This window comes from Abramis brama, assembly GCF_963993115.1.
Source record: "Abramis brama genome assembly, chromosome: 15".
In the NCBI taxonomy this organism is placed as follows: domain Eukaryota; kingdom Metazoa; phylum Chordata; class Actinopteri; order Cypriniformes; family Leuciscidae; genus Abramis; species Abramis brama.
This window is the reverse complement of record NC_139977.1, coordinates 37,927,471-37,950,765: the sequence shown is the minus strand read 5'-3', so window position 1 is coordinate 37,950,765 and position 23,295 is coordinate 37,927,471. Positions and strand designations below refer to the sequence as shown.

The following is a 23,295-nucleotide window of genomic DNA, read 5'->3' as shown; positions in this document are numbered from 1 at the left end:
AGAATTTTGAAAAAAATTTGAACGCAACTGTTTTCAACATTGATAATAATAATGAATGTTTCTTGAGCATCAAATCATCATATCAGAATGATTTGTGAAGGATCATGTGACACTGAAGACTGGAGTAATGATGCTGAACATCAGCTTTGATCACAGGAATAAATTACACTTTACTATATATTCACATAGAAAACAGATGATTTACATTAGAATAATATTTCACAATATTACTGTTTTTTTTTGTTTTGTTTTTTTAATCAAATAATGCAGCCTTGGTAAGCAGAAGAGACTTCTTTTAAAAACATTAAACATATTACTGACCCCAAACTTTTGAATGGTAGTGTATATAATGTAAATAATGCTCTTCCTAAAGCCTATAGAGTGAATGAAAAGTTATAGTTTAGAACTGATTTTGCACATTCAGACATTAGAAGATGAAACACTGTTCATAAATAAAGATACATACAGTGTTTGATATTAAACATCATAAATACTCAGTTTGGTTCACTATTAATGCTGTTGTGTCTGAAGAGACTCTGCATGTTTTTCTGTTTTGGTTCATTAGATCGTAACTTTTTGTCCCCCATTCTCCTCTCTCGTCACATGTAATTATCCTGTAGTTTGTGAAGCTCAACACATGTTCTCTGTGCTGTAATTTTCATATATTCTGACTTTGGTAATATCTGTTCAAGAGAATACAGTAGTTCAGTTCAGAGTGAAGTTTAACATCAGTTAATGATTGTTGAGAAATACAGGTTTACATTTCAGTTTCACTATAATAGAGACATTAATGTCTGGATTTAAATAATTCATAGAAATCTCTTTAGAGAACAATTAAAGATAAAGTGTTTTAGTCACCTTGTGATGAGCAGAAGAGAGGAGACATCCAGCGCAGCGCTGAGAGATCAGACCGCTCAGACAGATCGGCTTTATACAGTGAAGGTTACACTCCTCCTCTGGCTCCTCCTCTGGCTCCTCCCCAGATATGGTTTGTATTCTGTTTATACACAGTCACAGGCAATCAAGCCACACTTACAACTTCACTTTTTTCTTCTGCTGCGGTTTCATCAGGATCTGTGTTAACTACTGAGGATTGCACGTGTCACTCATGCCACACTCTTCCATTTCCTGTTTCACTTCCTGTCATCACAGAATCTCACACTGTAAGGAGCTTCTACCCGTTTGTACTTTCTTCAGTTGTTTCAAGATCTATATCTGGTCTCTTCTTCTTCTGATTCGTCCTCTAATGCTCCTTCACTGCATCTCCTCCTCCTCGTCACTAGTGTCTGGATCAATGATCTGATGAAGAACATCGTGCACAGAGAGCTTCTTCTCCATTGAGCTGCTACAGAATAAACACTGAAGCATTTATATGTGTCTGTGCTATAACGTCTCGTCTATATATGCACATTTTCGTCTTTTTGTCGCAATATTTTGTCTGAAAACTGTGATGAAACAAAGAACATGAAAGAAAGATTCTTCTGAGCGCACACACACACACACACACACACACACACACACACACACACACACACACACACACACACACACACACACACACATATATGTGCACATGAACACACATCACTTGACTATAGCCTTTGACTACATACACTATATTTCCAGGAGTATTGTGTCTTCCTCCATTCTGCAGCTTCTCCAGAGCGGCTGCACAAGCTCTTAAACACTTCATGACAGATCTGTGTGTGGTTTACTGAAGGTGTGTGTCTGACATCTGAAGATCTGACATCTCCATTCGGTTATAACACGATTCCCTACACACACACACACACACACACACACACACACACACACACACACACACACACACACACAGACACACACACACACACACAAACATTTTTATCCAATTTTTTGAGTATTGATTTATAAGAAGAGTGCATGAGATTGAGCGAGTACATAAATGTAAACCAGACATGAGGTTCTTTAACCTGAAGTTTATCTTTAAGAAACCACATTTATCTCTCTTCTTTCGTTACTTGCTGTCGGGTGGAGGTCTTGTGAAGTTTAGGGTAATTCCTATGGAAGCTTATGGGTAGCAAATTTCAATTTGAAATGCAATATGTAAAATGGCAATGCATTTCTGTATTTAAATTTTCATTTTCCAGTACATTTGTGCAACGTTTGGTGCAAAATGAAAATGTAAATTCAATTATATAATTTACATTTGCCATTTCATACACTAGTTTTAATATGTAAACTGAATACATATTTTAACGCTTTATAAGTTGCAAAATTAAAATTAAAATGTATTACAGAAATGATTAGATATGTTTAACATGTTCAAGCAAAAACTGTAGCAAAATTGTAATTTAAATGTTAGTTTTTCTTAATTGCATTTACACTCACAGTTAAGACACTTGCGATTGCATTTCCATTAAGTGTCCTGCAATGAATGTAGCAAAATTCAATGAGCAGTTTGAAAATGCATTCTGAGCCGATCACGTGCCCGCCCCGCCCTGTCAATCACTGCGTGGAGGCGGCCCCGCCCCCAACCCAATGCAAAACGTCGGCAAAATAGAGGATTTGCACCTACGTCACGATTTGGTCAGTTACCTGGATGCGCGGCCATATTGGAAGTACTCAGATGTAAACAACGGCATGGATTGGACTGTTTATGTACTACTGAACACATTGTTACACTAATTTATGATGTCTAAACCACGGAAAAAACACATGGAAGCTGCAAAATCATAATAGAGAAGGACTTAATAAGCAGGAAAGAGCGCAAAACTTTGACAAACTTAAGTTAATATGTGGTAAAGATCGAACGAGCTAGCTTCTCTAGTCCTTACTGCAATTCTTCCTTCTATTTCTAGTCCCAACATTGGCTACGTTCAGATTGTCAGTTTCATTTCATTTTCATTTTATTGGAGGATAACCCCTTGAGATGGAACATCTCGTTTTCGAGGGGGTCCTCAAGATAACACCAAACACTTACACACTCGCACATACTAAAGCTCTTCCTCACAACCAACGACCCAACCTGTCCCACCTCTGTCCAAAGCGTATTCACATAAGCAATATAGTATGATATTAAGATATTACAGGAGAGAACCATATTTGACGAAGCCACCAAAACAAGCAAATATATAACCTACATATACATACATACATATACATACATATACAAAAATACATACCTACATACCACATACATACACATGTACACACACATGCACACATGCTCTCATGCACACATACATACATAATCTCTTACTAAGGGCATTAATGAGAGAGTAGGTGCATTAGTGAAAAAAAAAAAAAAAGACAAATACACATACACCAGGGAAACATTTACAATGGTCACAGGATTGCAAGTAAGTTAAAAGGGCTGACTTAAAGAGTGGAAAGGAAGAGATGGACCTTAGGGAACAAGGTAAGCTGTTCCAATCAGAGGGGGCTTTGAATCTGAAAGCACATCTTCCGATTTCTTTAGATATATTTGGGACAGAAAAAAAGAGATGATCAAGGTGTCTCAGGCCATAAGTTGACCTATATAGGACTAAATGTTGCTTCAAATAAAGAGGATAATTAAAAAAGATACATTTATAAACAAACTGAAACCAGTGTAGCTGTCGTCTGGCCTCTGGTGATAAGAGATGCAATTGTTGGTACATATGACAATGATGGGTTAGAAATGGACATCTCAACACAGAGACTGTTATAGACAACATTTAAGGATTTAAGGTATGATTCTGTTGTACTCATATAGACAAAGTCAGCATAACCAATAATAGGAAATAAAAGCTGAGTTACAATTCTTAATCTAATCAATTCAAATCACATATCAGGAAATCCGCTTCAGTCTGAATGCTCTGATCGGATTTCACTGGTTTATTCTCACGCCACGTAAAATGTAAACGTCAGACGCTGTTATAGGGAACATGCTGAAAGTCGCTGCCGAAACAAGGCTGTGTTGTTTTAAAGTGTCAGACAAGCAGAAAATTATTATTTTTGAAACCGCCGCAGACAAGAGCGCGGAAACCAGCCTCCTACAGTCCAGCGCAGCGGATACACATCTCCATGTTGTATAATTTAACATCTCTATTGCAAATGCAAACTCCTCCATCAACGCAACGTCACTGCCGTATTGTCAAAGAGCTGCATGGACACACAAATCGGATCTAAACAGTTGCGATACACAGTGTGGACATCATTTTAGATCAGATTCCATTCCATTGTTTACGTTCAGTGCCTCCAAAATGGCCGACTTCCGGATTGATGACGTGTAGTGAAAACCCTCTATAGGCTCAATCGTTTTTCTTCGTTTGTGCTGTAATTTTTGTTTGTGTGCTGCTTCTGTTTTTTAGATAGTAAAATAATATTTATAGGTCATTCTCTCACCCAGCCCACCACATGCTCCAAATAAAATAGTCCCGTTTGGTTTGTGCCAGTTTTGTTTGTGCTGCTTCAGTTTTTTAATTATTAGACCGAATTATAGACGATGACGTCACCAGCCCCCCGACCTGCTCCACATTCACCCTAAATAGTCTCATATGTTTGCGCCGATAAACGTTTATTTTGTGCTGCTTCGGTTTCTTAAATATTAAAATAATATTTATTGGTCATTCTGAGGTCACTCAGCCCCCCGACCTGCTCCACATTCACCCAAAGAAGGCTAGGTCGATGAATTTGACTCGTCAGATTCCTTGACCATGTACATATTAATACCTGATCAATATGCTTTATAAAATAGGAAGGGGACTCGCATGTCTGCCTCATATTTTATGATTATACAGCTGCATAAACAGAGATGGTCACACATCACATTCGTCACTTTATTGAACATTACAGTCAGTTAGCCTATAAATAAAGAGCGGTCACATACCGAATACCAACGGAGCTTTGTCATATTATGTGATCTCAGAGTAATAGGCCTATGCATTTGTAAGGAAAAACTATAGGATCTCCAACATTATTGGGTATTACAGTTAATAGTAGGCTAATAAGAATAAAGATAAGCATGTATCAGACAATGACAATATTTTAAACAAAACGAAACCATCAACACAGTCCAGCATCAGACAACAGCAGCGCAGCAAAATGTTGACATGGGTGTCGAGTCGATGCTTGATAAGGCAGAACATTCTCCCAGACCCAGACGGTCCAACATCGTACAGGTTCTATCACCTGCAGACGCGTAATAATCTTCGGAAACACTACCATTCTCTGTCCATGCTCCACTTCATCTGCTAGTGAATGTAACGCTCGTATCAGCTCTGCCGCCGCCCTGTTTCCTTCCAACACCTCAAATTACGCACCATAGCCTATGTTTACCTGTCACCGAGCTCCGCCTCCACGCAGTGATTGACAGGGCGGGACGGGTACGTGATCGGCTCAGAATGCATTTTCAAATTGCACATTGAATTTTGCTACATTCATTGCGGGACACTTAATGGAAATGCAATCGCAAGTGTCTTAACTGTGAGTGTAAATGCAATTAAGAAAAAATTACATTTAAATTACAATTTTGCTACAGTTTTTGCTTGAACATGTTAAACATATCTAATCATTTCTGTAATACATTTTAATTTTAATTTTGCAACTTATAAAGCGTTAAAATATGTATTTAAATTACATATTAAAACTAGTGTATGGAATGGCAAATGTAAATTATATAATTTCATTTTCATTTTCATTTTGCACAAAACGTTGCACAAATGTATGGGAAAATTAAAATTAAAATACAGAAATGCATTGCCATTTTACATATTGCATTGTGATTTTGCATATTACATTTCAAATTGAATATTGCTACCCATAAGCTTCCATAAATTCCCAGAGAGAATATACTTGTGCAGTTTAGGGTAATTGTAGCCCAAAACTGGTTGCCCACTGAAGCTAAGCAGGGCTGAGCCTGGTCAGTGCCTGGATGGGAGACTCCTGAGAACAACTCCTCCAGGTTGCTGCTGGAAGAGGTGTTAGTGAGGCCAGTAGGGGGTGCTGTTCACCCTGTGGTCTGTGTGGGTCCTAACGCCCCAGTATAGTGATGGGGACACTATACTGTCAAAGAGCACCGTCCTTCGGATGAGACGTAAAACCGAGGTCCTGACTCTCTGTGGTCATTAAAAATCCCAGGATGTCCTTCGAAAAAGAGTAGGGGTGTAACTCCGGTGTCCCGGACACATTTGCCCCTTGGCCTCTGTCCATCATGGCCTCCTAATCATCCCCATACTGATTGCCTTCATCACTGTCTCCTCTCCACCAGTAAGCTGGTGTGTGGTGGGCGTTCTGACGCAATATGGATGCCGTCGCATCATCCAGGTGGAGCTGCACATTGTTGGTGGTTGAGGAGATTCCCCCTTCCATGTAAAGCGCTTTGAGTACCTAGAAAAGCGCTATATAAATGTAACGAATTATTAATTAATTCTCAGATAAACTTGTGCAGTTTAGGGTAATTCCAGATATACTTGTGCAGTTTAGGGTAATTCCTAGGTAGAATATACCTAGGTCTTGGAGGTCCTTGGAGGAATTGGAGGTCTTGTTTAGTGTTCTAGTTTTTTTTTTGTACGTTTGATGCTTGCGATTCTTAGGAATATGTTTTATCCTCAGTGAATTTCGTAAAGCATCTGAGAGTTGTGTTTGAGAGCAGTTCATGTGTGAATGGAGAGTTTTTCGAGGGAACTGTTTTTAATTCAGTAGTGAGGTCATCCTGTGGATTAAACACTTCAGTGCATTAGATGTTTGCCCGGTTTCACAGACTAAAATGCAAATTATGGGTGTAAATCTGTTAAACCGCAAAAAAAAAAAAAAAAAAAAATTCACCTGCAACAATATGCTTTAAAGGGGTCATAATGAGATGATGTCATTCTACTGCCAGTTCAACCATCAAACGTCCCCCAGAGGCGAGTGTAGTGAGAACACAAGTGTGGTTTATCTGAACCCTGAACCACACAGACTCTCCAACAGCGGATACACAATCAATACTAGAGACAATGACACATGACGGCTCTTTATACACACTGAACAACTCCAGGGACACAGCTAGCAACAGTTTGTTAATGTCACAATACATTTTGTTAGTTTCATTTCCCAAATAACCAGTGGAGGAATGTACCGACACTCATTTACTCTGGATTAAAGTATAAATTTGAAGTATGTTAGATTGTTATTCGACTCCACTTCATCACAGAGGCAAATATTGTATGAGAAACTGACTTTTTACACATGGATATTAGATTTTTGATATTATAAAATATGAACAGTATATAATAGAAACACAAAATATAAAAAAAATATAAAATTGAAAAATATATAATATGTCTCATAGATCAGGAATAGGCAACGTTCGGTCCTGGAGGGCCGCTGTCCTGCAGAGTTTAGCGCTAAACGGTTTTGATGTTACAATATTTTATGGTTAGATTTTTGAAGATGTGAGTTAATTTAATTTATTCTTCCCTCTTTCTAAAAACATCTCAGTGACTGGCAGCCGTCGCCTGAGTCCGCCCTGCAAACCTGTTAGTGGACAGTGGAAACATGCACTGATCCCAGATGATGTCCGGCCGGCAGAGGCTTTACCAGCGTCTCTGGTATCCTATGTACTCTCTCAGTCTGTACAGGATATACTGGATCCGCTCCAGTTCGCATACAGGCAACAGCGCAGCACGGAGGATGCTGTTGGCACTCTCATGCATCCGGTCTCAAAACACCTGGACGCTCCAGAAATAAAGCCATATGCCAGGGTACAGTTCATTGACTTCTCCTCTGCGTTCACTAAAACTGGACATATTGTTATCCAGAGTGGCTCAAATGGGTACAAACCCATCTCTCATTCACTGGTACTGTTCTTTCCTCAGTAACAGGCACAGCTGGTCAGGGTCAATAACACCTATTCCCCCATGGTCACATCCAGCTGTAAGGATGTGTTCGCTCTCCTTTGCTCTTCACGCTCTATACCAGCGGCTGTCTCACCCCTGCACCCAGACACCAGATCATCAGATTCTCCGATGAGACTGCACTGGTAGCTCTGATGAAGGAGAGGGGGCGATCTCTATGTGGAAACAGTGAATAATCTGGTAAAGTGGTGTGATCTAAACGCCCTCATCCTCAACACACAGAAAACTGAGGAGATTATCCTCGGCATCTCTCATGAGTGCCACATTACACCAATAATCATTCACAATCAAACCATAAAACAAAAATCATCGTTCAAATATCTCTTTCCTGGACCTATCATTTAGATTATATCTGCAGCAAAGTACAGCAGAGAATCTACTTTTTAAGGAGACTTAGGGCCTGTCCCAATACCTCCCCTTACCCTAGATTTCTGCCCTAACCCTTGTTTTTGCGCGTTCTCGTGTAGGGGTAGGGTGTCCCAATACTCTAAAGAGCAAGGGGGAGTGCTATTCTCCCCTTAAAATCAACCCTCAAAACATAGTGCGGTCCGATGCAGGCTTACAACTAAGTGGAAGATGAAATTACCCAGGATACCTTGCGGGCTCAGCAAGCCGGTAACATTTTTTAAACAAGATGGCGGACACCGCTGGAAAGGAACAATTGAATTGTAATTATATTTTCGCAAATAAGCATGTTAAAATTTCTAAATATGTTGGAATATGTTAGTTTGATGCACATCCAATGGACTGTAAAGTTTTGAACACTAATGTTAGAAAATATTTCACGAAGCTATCTATACGATGTTGATGATATCTGCCGAGTGCTTCAAGAGAGTCTGCCCATCAAATATACATCTTATCTGGGTAGTTAATCTAATTTTATTTTCGATGTTGGCTTCCAATTATTATAAAAAGAAGACGTGAGGTAAAACTATTAAAAACCAGCCGCGTTCGTCTAGTGCTTCATCTTTTTCTTCACAGCGCGCTGTCACTTCTCCCTAACGTTAAACCCAAACAGCACTGAGCACAATCAGTGATGGTTGTAAAATGCAGTGTCTGCTGATTCTAAATTGCGGGAGGTGTTTGATTGTAAAAAGAGCTATTAAAATTATAAGCACAATGATCCGCGCAAGAGACGTTGACCCTGTTCCCATGGCGGCGCGCGTTCGGAAACGGACTGCAACTAGACAAGCAAACTATACTTTGGGTTTCATGCGCGCGTCTAAACGATCAAATACAGACAAAAATATGGCTAAATGACCGGTTTGGAGATTCACTTTAACACAGTTTTTGTCTTGAATGGGAGTTAGTTGTGGAATAGTTGGGAGAAAATGTGTATTATTAGATCTGCATTCGGTCTTAAAGTGGCAGCGTCTAATAAACCTGCTAATGATTACACCTTCAATGTGAATAAAACGACTAAAGGCAAAGAGAAAATTTCTCCCAGCTCTTGAATGAATAACTTTAGCTTTAATGAGCATTAATCTATCTATAATAAACTATGCTGTGTTATTTTACATTTGATTACTTTATTAGATTTCTAGCATATTATTATGGATACTTATATCCTGATCATAACTGGGATAGTTATGTGCATGTATATAATTTGCATATAGTGGTGTCCCATTTCATAGGGAAAGATCTTCAGCTCCACTTCCCCTCGTTGAGGGGACTTTACTTTCGAGGTCACTCAAAACCAAGTGGAAGTTTTAAGGGGGGAGAAATGGGACAGGGCCTTAGGTCATTCGGAGCGAGCAGTGAAATCCTGTCTCTATTCTTTGTGTCAACCATTCAAAGCATTCTCAGTATGGAGGCGCAGTGGTTTGAGGGTCTCTCCGCTCATCTGAAGGCAAGGATTCTACGGCTCCTGGGAATCTGTTCCAGATTGGTGGGACACTCAGTGGAGAACGCGTTCACTGAAAGCCATGTACTGCACACCGTCAGACTGGATGACCAAATCTCCCAGGACTCTTCCCGTGTGTTTCAGCGGGAGTATCAACTCCTGTCCTCCGGGAGGCGCTATAGGGTCCCAGAATGCAGAAAGAACAAATATAAACACTCATTTGTTCCTTAATATCTCTGCTGGATCAACATGGGAGAGTAAAGAAGTGATAGTTCCCACCTACTTTAACTTTCATCTATATATTCATGGCTATTGAAGACCACTCTTGCAGGGCAGGCCCCCATCATATCTATCTATCTATCTATCTATCTATCTATCTATCTATCTATCTATCTATCTATCTATCTATCTATCTATCTATCTATCTATCTATCTATCTATCGTGCAGCTCATCCAGATCCTGCTCAGCTCAAGAACAGTCGACACAAAACATAACTTATCTTGTAAAATAGTTGTAAAAATGTATGGAACACTGTATTTTGTATCATTTACAAATTAATTGACATGACAAATATAAATGTACAGAATAATTTCTTTATTACATTTACAAGTTATAACTTTACAAAAATAATGCACAGAAATTATTTTTTGTTTAATTTACAAATTATAACTTGTAGATAAAAAATAATGCAGGCCTATACGATTGTTTCATTTACATTCATTTTAATTCACATAACCAAAACTTTATTTCTCTACCAATCTGTCAGGAAGAGAAAACACTCTGTCCATTCTCTCTGAGATCTCCTCTCCTCTGTCTCTGAACATCATGTCCTCTCGCTGGTCTGAGATGCGCTCGAGAGAAGAGAGAGACTCAGGAGGAGAGAAAGAGCAAACCGGACAGATTCTCTGATTTCTCTTCACTGTCTCTGATCCTGTAATATAATCTGATCAGATGAGAGTCTCTTTCTGCTTCATATGAGACCAGGGGCGTAGTTTGTGGGGGGGGTTAGGGGGGTTATCTCCCCCCCAATATTTGAATCTATGCATTACAACCCCCCCAATATTTATACCATGATCACAATATCAGGAGGCATACCCAAACTTCAACCCCCCCAATGTTCAAACCAAATCTACGCCCTTGTATGAGACACATGATGATCCTCATTGAGCTTCAGATCAGATTCTCTGATTTCTCTTCACTGTCTCTGATCCTGAAACTAAAGGCCTTTGAGTTTCACCTCAAATCTACTTCTGACATCTAGTGGACAAAGATGAAAACTGCAGATCATATTCTGTGTGTTAGGAGGAATAGAAAACACACACTCATACAGATTTATTTACAATGCCTTCATTTCTATTTTAAACAAGTGACATTCTCTCAGTTTAATTCACTGAATGTCATTCATTATCATCTCACAAATAATAATGTGATTTTACATTTTGTGTGAATGACTGAACTTCTAGCAACTTCTGCTTTAATGTATACTATGATGTGTTTGTGAACAGTAGATATTGAGTATTGAGTAAGTGTTGATCTGTTGTTGTTCTGAACAGCTTCAGTTCGTCTGTTAAAGTCACTAATGTTCTGCTGATGGAAATCAGTGTTAATAAATCAGAGATGATTAAATGAGCAGCTGATGGAGTTTATCAGATCTGAGTTTTACATTTAACATTCAGACTCTTGAAACTCTTCAGGAAACAATACGGCTGCGTCTCACATCAGATATTCAGAGGAGATATTGTTCTGAAGAAGTTATTACTTCACAACTGTTAAAGGTGCGTTCTATAGACTGAGAATGTGTTGATTTATTTTCATCTTAGATTGAAATTCTTACACATCTTCTGTTCAGAATTTAATTTATAATAATTTTCATTATTTTGCTGAAATGCAACAAGGCAATATGGGAGTCGATCAAATGCACATGTTCTTCCTCCTCATGGTGATCCCCTGCTTGAAGTCTTAAAAACGCAAGAGGAATTAACATCTGATCTTACTCAACAGCAAGGACATCCTCGGATCTTACCAAACCCCACTAAGATGGTAACTGGTTTGAACTGTATTACTTTTTTAGCACAAATGTTTTTTTTAAATGAAGTTGATGTTGAAGATCTTTCATAAAATGTGTTTTGTTAAGAAATAAAGAGATATATTTTAAATAGACTGCACTTTTTGTATTTATTCCCATTATTGCATGTTGTTGCGCCAAAGTAACATACCTAGATCTACCCCCTATTATTATAATTTTTGTAAATTATGTGTTGAATTGTTCAATGTGCTCTATGACTGGTAATAAAATGTGTGGAAATATTTTTTTTCTCTATTATTTCATATATCATGCAATAGAGGATTCAGTAACGCTGTGAACGGTAGAGTGTGTGACAGACAGTCCACGAGTTCCACTGGAGAATAAAGTGTGTGTTGTGAAAAGCCAATCGCCTCTGAGAGTCTGTCTGGCCTCTGATAACTCACTGTGCTTTCCACATTTCCCTCCGGACACAACGCGTTACAACAAGTTAACAGTTCATTCCTTTACAGTAACTTACACCTGAAAGTGTGTGTGTGTCCGCTTCAGCTGTTGCTCTACTGAAGTTACTTGTTTAACCTGTGATTCTTTTCTTCCCTGACTCTTTATCTTTTCTTCTTTTACTCAATCAATGATCATGTATTATGTGTAAACTATTCTAGATTAATTATGTGGGATGTGTGTGTGTGTGTCAGTGTGTGAGTGTGTGTGTGTCATATCAAAATTGCAGGCTTTCTCATAAAAATCAGTGTTTTTGTTGTTATTGTTGCTGATCATTAACTGTTGAAGATCTATTTCTGTTATGTATTTTAAGTGAAAAGGATTAGATGGATAAAGATTCAGACGAACACTGATCACAGATCAGTCCTCACACACCATTGATCCGCTATAAGAGAGTCTGCATTCAGCTCTAGGATCAGAGATATGAACATTCATAATAACATGTATGAGGATCTGTATCAGATTCCTGTAGTTCTGATCAACATCAGTGTATCGACCTTTCAACTCAAACTCAAACTCATTTCCACTCTAAAGCCTCTGCTGTGTTGAGTGTGAGAGTGTGTGACTTGTGTTGAGTGTGAGAGTGTGACTTGTGTTGAGTGTGAGAGTGTGTGACTTGTGTTGAGTGTGAGAGTGTGTTTAGTTGCACATCAACACAGAGACACATCTGAGAATTGTTTCACAGCTTTTATTTGAATAACAGTGTTTCTGCATCTCCAGGATGCAGTTTTAATGGAAACTGTGAGGAAACAGAACATTTTAACAGTTTAACGGTCATCAGAATCATAAATCCTTTTCATTTTCAAAACATGTACATTTATAACTCTATACTTTATTAAATTTGCATCAAGAAACTATAACGTTGGGAGGGTATTTCTTTCTATTGACTGGTTTTATCAATCTCTCTCTATTATTATTATTTTAATACTGTATATATTTTTCTTCTATTTCTGAAAGTTGAATATTGAATATTGTGGAGTTTCTTTTGCTATTTGAGCAAATCAGAACACAAAAATATATATTAAATGCAGTCTTTAAGGAAGTTTACCCATGACGACTTATGCTTCTGAGAAACGTGGAAGTGCAGAAAGGGTCAATGGTGTGTATAATTATGAACCGGTCACACTAAATGTGTCTCTATAACACACATTGTGTTTATCGTGCAATTTATACACGGAAATTAGTTTTTACATGCATATGATATGCATGTGGGTTTAGTAGTGGTGTGGGGTGAGTGTGTTTTATACGTTTGGTGAGTGTGTTTTATATGTTTGGTTAGGATTAGTGGTGTGCACTAATATGCACGCGAAAAACACATAAAATCATTATAGATAACTTCTTTTTTTTTAAATACAGAAAACAGCAGCAACAACATATACTTCTCAGTTCACCATGAAAAATACTTTTTTAACATGTAAAAGGCAGTAACAATTTTAAATGAATGGAAGTAACTGTGGCATGTGATGCAAAATATGAATTTAAATAACACGAAGAAAAATATAATACAACAGCAATATGCAAGCAGCAATATGGGGCCAAGAAGGCACAGTAAATTGAGAGAACGGAAAAGCAAAGGATGAGTCTCTGTTTTTATCCTTTGACATCACGAGTGAAGATGCCGTCAGGAGCCTGAGAGTCCAGACGAGACTTTAGTGGCTGTTTCTGAAAATAATAACAAGATCCATTAATAATAAAGTCATAACTGAAAAACTGTAGCAACTGAAGCATCATAGATGCCAGTATGAAATTATGCCCAATACTCAAATCACATTCATCATCCTAAATATTATGGAATCATTTTTAAATATTAGCCTACATGTTAAAAATATGGGTAACACTTCACAAGGTTCATTAGTTAACAAACTAAAAATGAACAATACTTCTACAGCATTTATTAGTCAAGTCTCCTTTATTTATATAGCACTTGTTTCATAATCTTAGTTAATATTAATTTCAACGTTTACTAATACATTATTAAAATCAAAGGTTGAATTTGTTAACATTAGTTAATGCACTGTGAACTAACATGAACAAACAATGAAAAGCTGTAACTAACATTAACATTTATTAAAATTAATAAATACTGTAACATATGTATTGCTCATTGTTAGTTCATGTTTGTTAATAATGAATATTGTAAAGTGTTACCAAAAGATGTCGTTTTTCTTTGTCCAGAAAAATGTTCATACATGATCAAGTAAATATTACTTTTGAAATATTACTAGAATTAATCACAGACGAGTGAAACAGCAATAAAACCTCTAAAATCTTTAAATAATCAAGCTGTTAAAGTGTTAGACAAAAAGCCACTGAGATACCATCACTGTCTGATTCTTGGAAAATACAGCATGTTAAACTTTGATAATATAATTGTGTATGCCAATGTGCGACTAGTTTTTAAAATTTTGAATAATATTGCGCCTCCACCCCTGAAAACATTTGTCCAGCTCTGTTCTGAACAGATGACTAGGAGCTCCAGGTCCACGAGCCGCAATGACTGTAGACTGCCTAAACGTGGCTCGGCCTTCGCACAGACAGCCTTCTCATTCAGAGGCATCAAAGAATGGAACAAACTCCCTCAGAGTCTGAAACTTTCCTTAGACCTGAAGGATTTCTCTCGCAATACAAGGAAAGTGTTATTGGAAACCCAGTCGTGTCACCATAGATAACTGTGTAAATATGACTTTTAGTGATGTTTTATTGTAGTAATTTGGTATGATTATATTTGGACTGATGGCTGTAATGGGTGAATGGTTGAATGAATGAATTAATAGTTGTGTTTGAGTGATTAAATACATTTTATATTGTATATTTTGTATTGCAATTCACCTGCTCGGGGACTGCAGATGGAAACGTTGCAGCCTGATCTCACGGCAATTCGTACGAATTCATACGACCTCACTCGTACGAATTCGTACGATTTTTGCTAAATCGTACATATTTTACGAATTGCCAATTCGTATGAATTCATTCGAATGACCTACCCCTGACCCCGCCCCTAAACCTACCCATCACGTGGGTTTAGACAAATCGTACAAATTCGTACGAATTAGCCACTTTTTTATCACTCGTACGAATTCGTACGAATTGGTCGTGAGATAGCGTTGAACTAGCTCAAGCTAAATCTGGTGCAAGGCATCTTTAATTAATGTTTTTTGCACATTGTCCCTGTTGAAATAAAACTAAACTAAACTAAACTAATGATTTCCACTACAAAAATGATGTTCTTGCTCAGTATTTTAGTCTTGTTTTCCAGTACATATATCTAAACATTCATTCAAATGAAGTGAGTTTATGATTAAAACAAGAACAAATATCTGTCAAAGTGGTCAAAAAAAAAGAAAAAAGAAAAAAAAGAAAGAAGGGGAAACAAGATTATATTTCTGACCACATTGGCATATATTTGTTCTTGTTTTAATCCATTAGAAACAAGACTTAATATCTTCAGTCATTTTGCTTTTCTCCAGTAAATGTATCTTGATTTAAGAATAATCTTGGTTTAGATATTTGTGCTGGAAAATCTTTTTTTTTTGCAGCAATGTAACTTTGTTTAATCTCTGCTTATGATGTATCAATATCTCACCTGATATTTGGTCTTCTCTGATACATCCGAAGGACACTTTACAGTGGAGACTGAGGATAAACACACACATCTGGTTATCTTCATAGTTAAATATTAATTCATATTAATTCATTCTACAAATCAAGCACATCCACACACAACATTAGAACAAGTAAATAACTGTGTAATGTACAGTAAGAACAAGTCTGATGTCTTTCCAGGAGATATGCTACTGTTTTCACTGTGCAGTTGATAAAGCCTTTCATACATACACTAATAATAAAATATCAATATAAGATATATTATTATATTTAGATGGGTTTAATTATTAGATTGGTATAACAATATTTAGATGGGTTTAATTATTCAGAATACCATGAAATTGATGATGTTGAAAGAGTGTAATGGATCTGTGTCCTCACAACTTTAAGCAATTTACGGTAACACTTTATTCTGGTAGTCTAAACTAACTTTGCAACATGTCTCAGAGTATTAGTGTTGATGATCAGAAGATCCACGGTTTGGATTGTGACCGGCTGATATTGTTTTACTCACAGTTCGGTCTCATATCATACAAGCTGCTCCATCTGACGAGGTTTACATTATCACTGGTGTGTGTTTTCATCTCTCTCTCTCCTGTCTTCATGCGTTTACCCATTTATTATTCATTCATTAATCTCTTCTCTGGAGTGACACTGTAGCAGAACAGCAAATAATAAATCACAAATGACATCAATTAAAGTATTTCATTTAAAGATCAAATAATGCAGTGATTAAATTATTAAATCCATATAAAAATGTTTGATTACAAAGTTCCTCAGTAGAGTACGCATAATTAAATCAATTTCTGCCTTAAAAACACACATTCATATTTTAAAATGATGTTCAAATATATCACCTGTGATGAGAGGAAATATAGGATTATCCAGTGCAGCGTTCATGTTTATAATCACTGAATATGATAAAGTCACACATGAGGATCCGCAGTGAATGTTTGAGGAGAAGTTTTCTCTTCAGAAGACTCTGGACTTGTGTGTTTAGTGAAACTTTGGGATTGCTTGGTTTGATGGGCGGGACATGGGCATTACCGGAAACTGTCAGACCGGGTTTCATGATCACATGATCACATGGCCACACCCATCATCTGTTTTCACCAGATTCACAGATTTCTGTGTCTGTGTGGATTCTGACATTTATGGTTTCATTAAGAGTGACACAATCCTCAAAGGATGAGGTGAACAATGACACATAAACAAAACTGATCGTGAAAATATTTTTTTAATAAAATATAAAATATAAAAGACACCAGCCTTTCTGTACTGGCAACAGGAAACTTTGTGCAAGATTTACACAAACGGTAGGCTACTTAAAAATACTGGAAAATAAGTTTTACTGAAAAAAATAATAAAAATTACTGTATTGGACATATATATACAGTGCAATGCATAAGTGAATACACCCATGCTAAAGTTGACTAAAAAGAGGAATAAAAAATCATATTTTGGAAATTGAACTTAATGCCTTAATTTAAAAAATTAGGAAAAATCCAACCTTTAAGGACACCAATTTTCTTTGTGAATGAATAATGTATCGTAAATAAATAAATGTTCTTCCTTAAAATACAGGGTGCATAAGTTAGTACACCCCTATGTTAAATTCCCATAGAGGCAGGCAGATTTTTATTTTTAAGTATTTTTTTTAATTTTTTTTTAGGATACTATGCATCCTGATAAAGTTCCCTTGGCCTTTGGAATTAAAATAGCCCCACATCATCACATAGCCTTCACCACACCTAGAGATTGGCATGATTTTATTTCAGTTAGCCTAAAAGCTAGTTTGATTTGCATTGAGAGATGATCTTATGGAAAGTACCCCATGCCAATCTCTAGGTATGGTGAATGCTATGTGATGATGTGGGGCTATTTTAATTCCAAAGGCCAAGGGAACTTTATCAGGATGCATAGTATCCTAAAAAAAAATTAAAAAAAATACTTAAAAATAAAAATCTGCCTGCCTCTATGGGAATTTAACATAGGGGTGTACTCACTTATGCACCATGTATTTTAAGGAAGAACATTTATTTATTTACGATACATTATTCATTCACAAAGAAAATTGGTGTCCTTAAAGGTTGGATTTTTCCTAATTTTTTAAATTAAGGCATTAAGTTCAATTTCCAAAATATGATTTTTTATTCCTCTTTTTAGTCAACTTTAGCATGGGTGTATTAACTTATGCATTGCACTGTATATAGTCAGTGTTGGGCATGTTATTTGAAGTAATTATAGTTACTATACTTCTCACAAATTACAGTTACAAGTTACATCCTTATAAAAATACTAATTACCAGGGAAAGTAACTATTGCGTTACTAAAAAAACGTTTAAAAAAAATTCCAATATTTCAAATAACTTGGATGCCCCCAATATTAAATGTTAAATGAATGAAATGACTAAATAGAATAAATTACTAGTATAAAACATTGTACACTAATCTACACTATTTTAATGTTGCTATTGGACAATGTGAGACACGCCTATTAAATTCAATATATTATTGTAAATATTGTCAATACTATCTGAACAATAAAACACAATAGATGATTTAGAACTTTTAATATTTATTGCACAGGCCACAACTGGCCAACAAATAAGTCTAAAAATAAATTGTGCTTAAGATATGTACCAAAAATGAATAAATAATACTAAAAAATATATACAGACACTCTTTGTAGTGCAAATTAAAATTATAAAACTGTCACACAACTTCACAACTGTTAGACATACTGTAGCCATACTTGAAGTATTTTCTTCCTCACAAAAGTAAACAGTTTAAGAAGTGCTCCCAATATAATACTGAACAATGTAGGCTACCATAAATAAATAATAATAAAATATAAAATATATATTTGTTTTTAATAACCTACAGAGAACGTCATCATCAGAGGTTATTTAAGCCAAATTAGACGTGTTTACAACCGGTCAAACAAAGATGTTTTCTGAGAACGTTCCCTGCAGGTTATTTTTAGATTTTATTTTTATAACCATATAAACTAATTAAAACGTTGCAAATGATACCAATAGGCTACAGAGATTATTCTAATGCTGAAATGTTTGTTTGTTTGTTTATTTATTTATTATTTATTTATTTTAGTGTCGCTCGCGCTTAGACACACTCGGTCTCTCGCGGCGTTCGCCTCACTTTTGTCCAGTCCGGCGCCTCATAAACACACTCACACACACACACACTCACACACCAGAGAAAAAACTTTGCAGGTCCTATGGCTGAGAGAGAGCCTACTCGGATGAAAACCGCTTCAGTGAGATTAACGCCGAAGTTTATTGTCAGTAACGGTAACGGCGTTGTAACGTGGGAACAGTCATTCGTTTGATTATACTCGTTACATAAACAAATAACGCCGTTAGTAACGTGTTTTATTTATAACGCCGTTAGTAACGTGTTTTATTTATAACGCCGTAATTCCCATCACTGTAGTCATAAATATTATGTACCAAAATCACATAACCGATCCAACAAGGAAGCAGATCCTCTTTCTCTTTATATTTCCTCTTCATGCTGTTCGTGTCTAGAGAGAAAAAAACAAAAATAATTGCCAAATATGAACATCTTTTATCATTCCTTAAAACAATTCAGTTCTTAGACTTTTCATGCAGCAAAGCAATCCCAAAAACATTCACTGTTTGGATCTTTGGTGATATTTGTACTTACAGTCTGAAATGCAGCTGCTCCATCTGACAACAACCTGGAACACTTAGAAATAGTTCTAGAAATCTCATTGCCATCACATTATATATAATACAGCCCAAATGGGGCGGGCACATTATTACAATGGTTTTATCTGAGTTTATAGAGAAATGGGGCGTGCACATTTGGTTTTCGCCCTGCCCACACTTACTCGTACTGGACTCAGAGTGAACCTTCCCCCAGCATATCTCACTGGAAAACCCCAGGGACTGGTTTAGTGTTCAGGGGTGGAAAACACCATGATCATGCGGAGCAGTGGAGAAGTTTCCCAGAGACACAAACATGACAGAAACTACTCTGTTCCTATTTTCTTTTTATACTCCAGGACATTTCATGTGCACATGATACTCAATCACATGATTTATATTGTGCTTATTGGATGGTTTTGCCATGCAAATGTGTTTAAATGCTTTTATACTGTCCAAAACATTTTATTTGACACTGTCCAAATAATAAATAAAATAATAATAAAATAAAAAAATAATAATAATAAAAAAAAACATTGTTTTATAGTGCTCATTTGAACTAATATTCATTTTCTGAGCAATAAAGTGTAACGTGGTACAATATAAACTCATATAAAGAGGAATAATTCCAGCAAACAGACTTTAATCTCAAACACCCGGAAACCAGGAGAAAACCACACGAACATTAACGAGAACTGACACAGACTAAAGGAGAACAGAGGGTTTAAATATACAGAGCAAACAAAAAAAAAACAAGGAACTTTAATAGTAAATGAACAGGGCAAAGGTGAATGACAACAGACTGTATGGGGAAACGTATCACAGACTAAACCCAAAAACCCAATGTAACAGACCGTCATAACAGACATGTAACAGAGTCTTATTGATTTCATTCTTTCCCCAAATCTTCATGATTGTCAACATCTCATTTCTTAACATGTGTTAACATGAACTAAACAGTGTTTTTTTCTTTTTTTTACAACATTTAATAACCTTTGTCAATGTTAGTTAATAAAAAATGCAATTATTTATTGTGTGTACATCAACTAATGTTAACAGATACAACTTTTGATCTTAATAATGTATAGCCTATGAATGAATGAAACTAGTTATTTATTAGCATTAGTCCATAAACTAAACTTTTTGTTTTTTTTAAATCATACCTCATTGGGGACTGAGCCCCCCTAAAATGAAAATCCTAGAATAGCCCCTGCATTTAACTATAAAATGATGCAATCTTTGTTAAGAGGCTCCTCTGACTGTGACTGAAAGCAGCGGCTCGGGTCAGTGTTGACACCTTGTGGACAAACTAATTAACACACACTGATTTAATATGAGCTACCTAGCTTTCAGGTTCCAAATTAAAATACTGTTTGTAGTATAAAAAAACTTAACCAATGTGATTAATGTTGCTGTCATTAACTAAGTTAAATGGAGTAAAGTTGAAATAAAGTGAAAATAAGGTGAGCTGCTGCCATCTCGTGGTTGAAAGTGGCACTACATCCCTAAAGATCAGATTCTCTTTGAACAGATCTCTCACAATTTTTTTTTTTATGTAAATGAATATATGTCGAACATTTTAGATTAGATTATATGTAGGCTGTTTCTAAAGATCCTTTTAGATTAATACATGTCCATTATGTCTTGATAAACTTTCCTGTAGTTTCCATGTTCACCACACGATGGCGCATCACACACAGGTTCAGTGCAACGAAAAATGTGAAAATATATTTATAAACGATTTATTTATACGAGTAGCCTGGCTAACGTCAGACCAAGGGTCCGTTCTTCGTACATCGCTAACTCAGTTAGCTGGATTTGATTGTTGGCGATTTGGCATGATCTTGGATTGTTTGGTTCTTCAACGCTCATCCTGGACTTGCTGTCATAGCAACAGGTGCGCAAGCTTAAACCTGCTCGGGAGCAGGCTTATTTCATGTTAACAGGATTAGATCCCGGCTTCATAAGCGGAGCTGATACGGGAAGTCCAGCGCAGCGCGATAGTGCACTTTCTGAGATGTATATTTTTTCTCGTGACTCGTGAGATTGTCGTTTTTTGTCGCTTTTAGGTTTAAAAAACAGTTTTATTTTTTTGTGTGTGTGTGTGGCATTTTCAAGCCACTTGACCCAATGTTGTAAAGCAGTTTTTTTTTTTTTTTAGGCTATCATAATTTTTTATGAAGATCATGCAATCATGACCATGCCGATTACAGATATGTCACTCAGGCTTCACTAACGTGATTGGTACCATAGACTATAGGCTAGACCATAGACTGCCATCAAGGCCTCAATGAAGGGGATTATGTGAACAGAAAGGGGGTTCACAATGTAAATGTGCAGCCCAGTTACTATTGTGATTCTTAATATTCCAGATTAGTATTATATCAAATAAAAAAAGGCAGTTGACTAAAATCTTCCATATCACAAATGTGAAAGCAAAATGGCCAGGATCTGTGCATGACTTGAGAATTTTCAGAGATTCACATTTATGCACATTATTTGAAAGTGGTAAGGAAAGTTCCACAATTAAATATCAAGGTCACTTTATTACATACACTTATGCTGATCCTAACAGAACTGCATTTTTTCATAGGTGATTATGACATGTTCCTGCAGACAGGTGTTTTATGACCCCATTCCCTGACCCAAACCAGTTACAATGCAGCTCTATCCAGGACAAGGGCACACAATGAAATGATCTTTGGCTAACTAAAGGGAAGATTTCAGTGTCTGAGAAGTCTGAGGGTTGCACACCTGACAGGGCCTGTGACATTGTTGCATGTGCCATATTTTACACAACATTGCCAAAAAAAACACTTTTCATTAAATGTTTAATAAAAGACAAATATGCTTAGTTCCTTGAGTTTTATTTCAATTGTCCTTTGTAAAGAAAAGCCAGTGGTCAAGTGCCTGTAACAAGAGATATTAGACACATGCCTCATTCAACAAATAAAAAGGAAAAGTTGGCTATACACTGTCCACCTGTAGGCCTATGTCTCCTCTGTCTGTGCAGACTCTTCTGTAGGCCTTTCTGTAGATGTGGAATCCTGCAACTTATATTGCAGCCATAAATCATACAAGTATAAATTAAGTAAAGTTATTTATGCACTTGCAGGTAGGCTAGTTCCTCCATATGACAGTTATCTGAGAGGGTTTATTCACTGTCCAGTGCAATGGAAACAAATGGACATTACAAAGTCTTATACTTTCTTTCCTTTGGAAATTTTGAAAATGTCCACTTACTGCACATATTTCAGCCACCACTTTCTTGGGAACAGATACAAGTGTTGGTGTATTGTGTAAAAGTGCACAAAAGAGGAAAACACAATGTCATTACAATGAACTACACTGGGGAAAAATGTGATCAATAACTAAATAAGTTAGTTACAGCAAAATATGTGTACATTAACATAAGTTTATCAGTTTTCACTTTCACAATCCAAAGCAATTCATCATTACTCAAGATTTAACAGCTGAAATGACTATACAGCCTTAATTACAATGCAATGCACAACAGTACAATGCAATACAATGCACAAAGTAATTATGCAATTATTAAAATACAAAAATATAGGCTAATAAGTGATAAAAACATCTAACATGGCCACTTCTAACGGATTTAAATTGTCTGCTACTTTTTGCCAGCCCTCTCTCCTGGCTTTTGCAGACTTTGAGGTGTTCCCTGGCGTTTTGATTAAACATTAAAATTCCGAATAAACTTTTAGACTATTAATTTAGACTATTAGTTCTTGCTCTGCTGAGGAGAAAAACTGAGC

At 36.5% G+C, this 23,295-nt stretch overlaps 1 protein-coding gene and 1 long non-coding RNA gene across 4 annotated transcripts in view; both read right to left on the bottom strand.

Moving 5' to 3' along the window:
* LOC311096818 (uncharacterized protein) overlaps positions 1 to 23,295 on the bottom strand; it is a 174,649-nt gene that overhangs the window by 2,087 nt on the left and 149,267 nt on the right. The window contains exon 1 of one of the 3 annotated variants that reach the window (XR_014609112.1): positions 574 to 608. The exons of 1 other annotated variant lie outside the window; for it this stretch is intronic. The gene's annotated coding sequence lies outside the window, so the exon portion shown is untranslated. Of the gene's footprint in view, positions 1 to 466; positions 609 to 23,295 lie in introns of those variants that run through there. One more of the 3 variants, XR_014609113.1, reaches the window with a different exon arrangement.
* Positions 12,686 to 17,291, bottom strand: LOC311096750. Its single transcript, XR_014609088.1, has 5 exons — positions 16,688 to 17,291; positions 16,345 to 16,484; positions 15,811 to 15,860; positions 12,844 to 13,889; positions 12,686 to 12,767 (listed from the first exon to the last, which is right to left on the bottom strand). It is a non-coding gene; the product is annotated as an uncharacterized lncRNA (long non-coding RNA).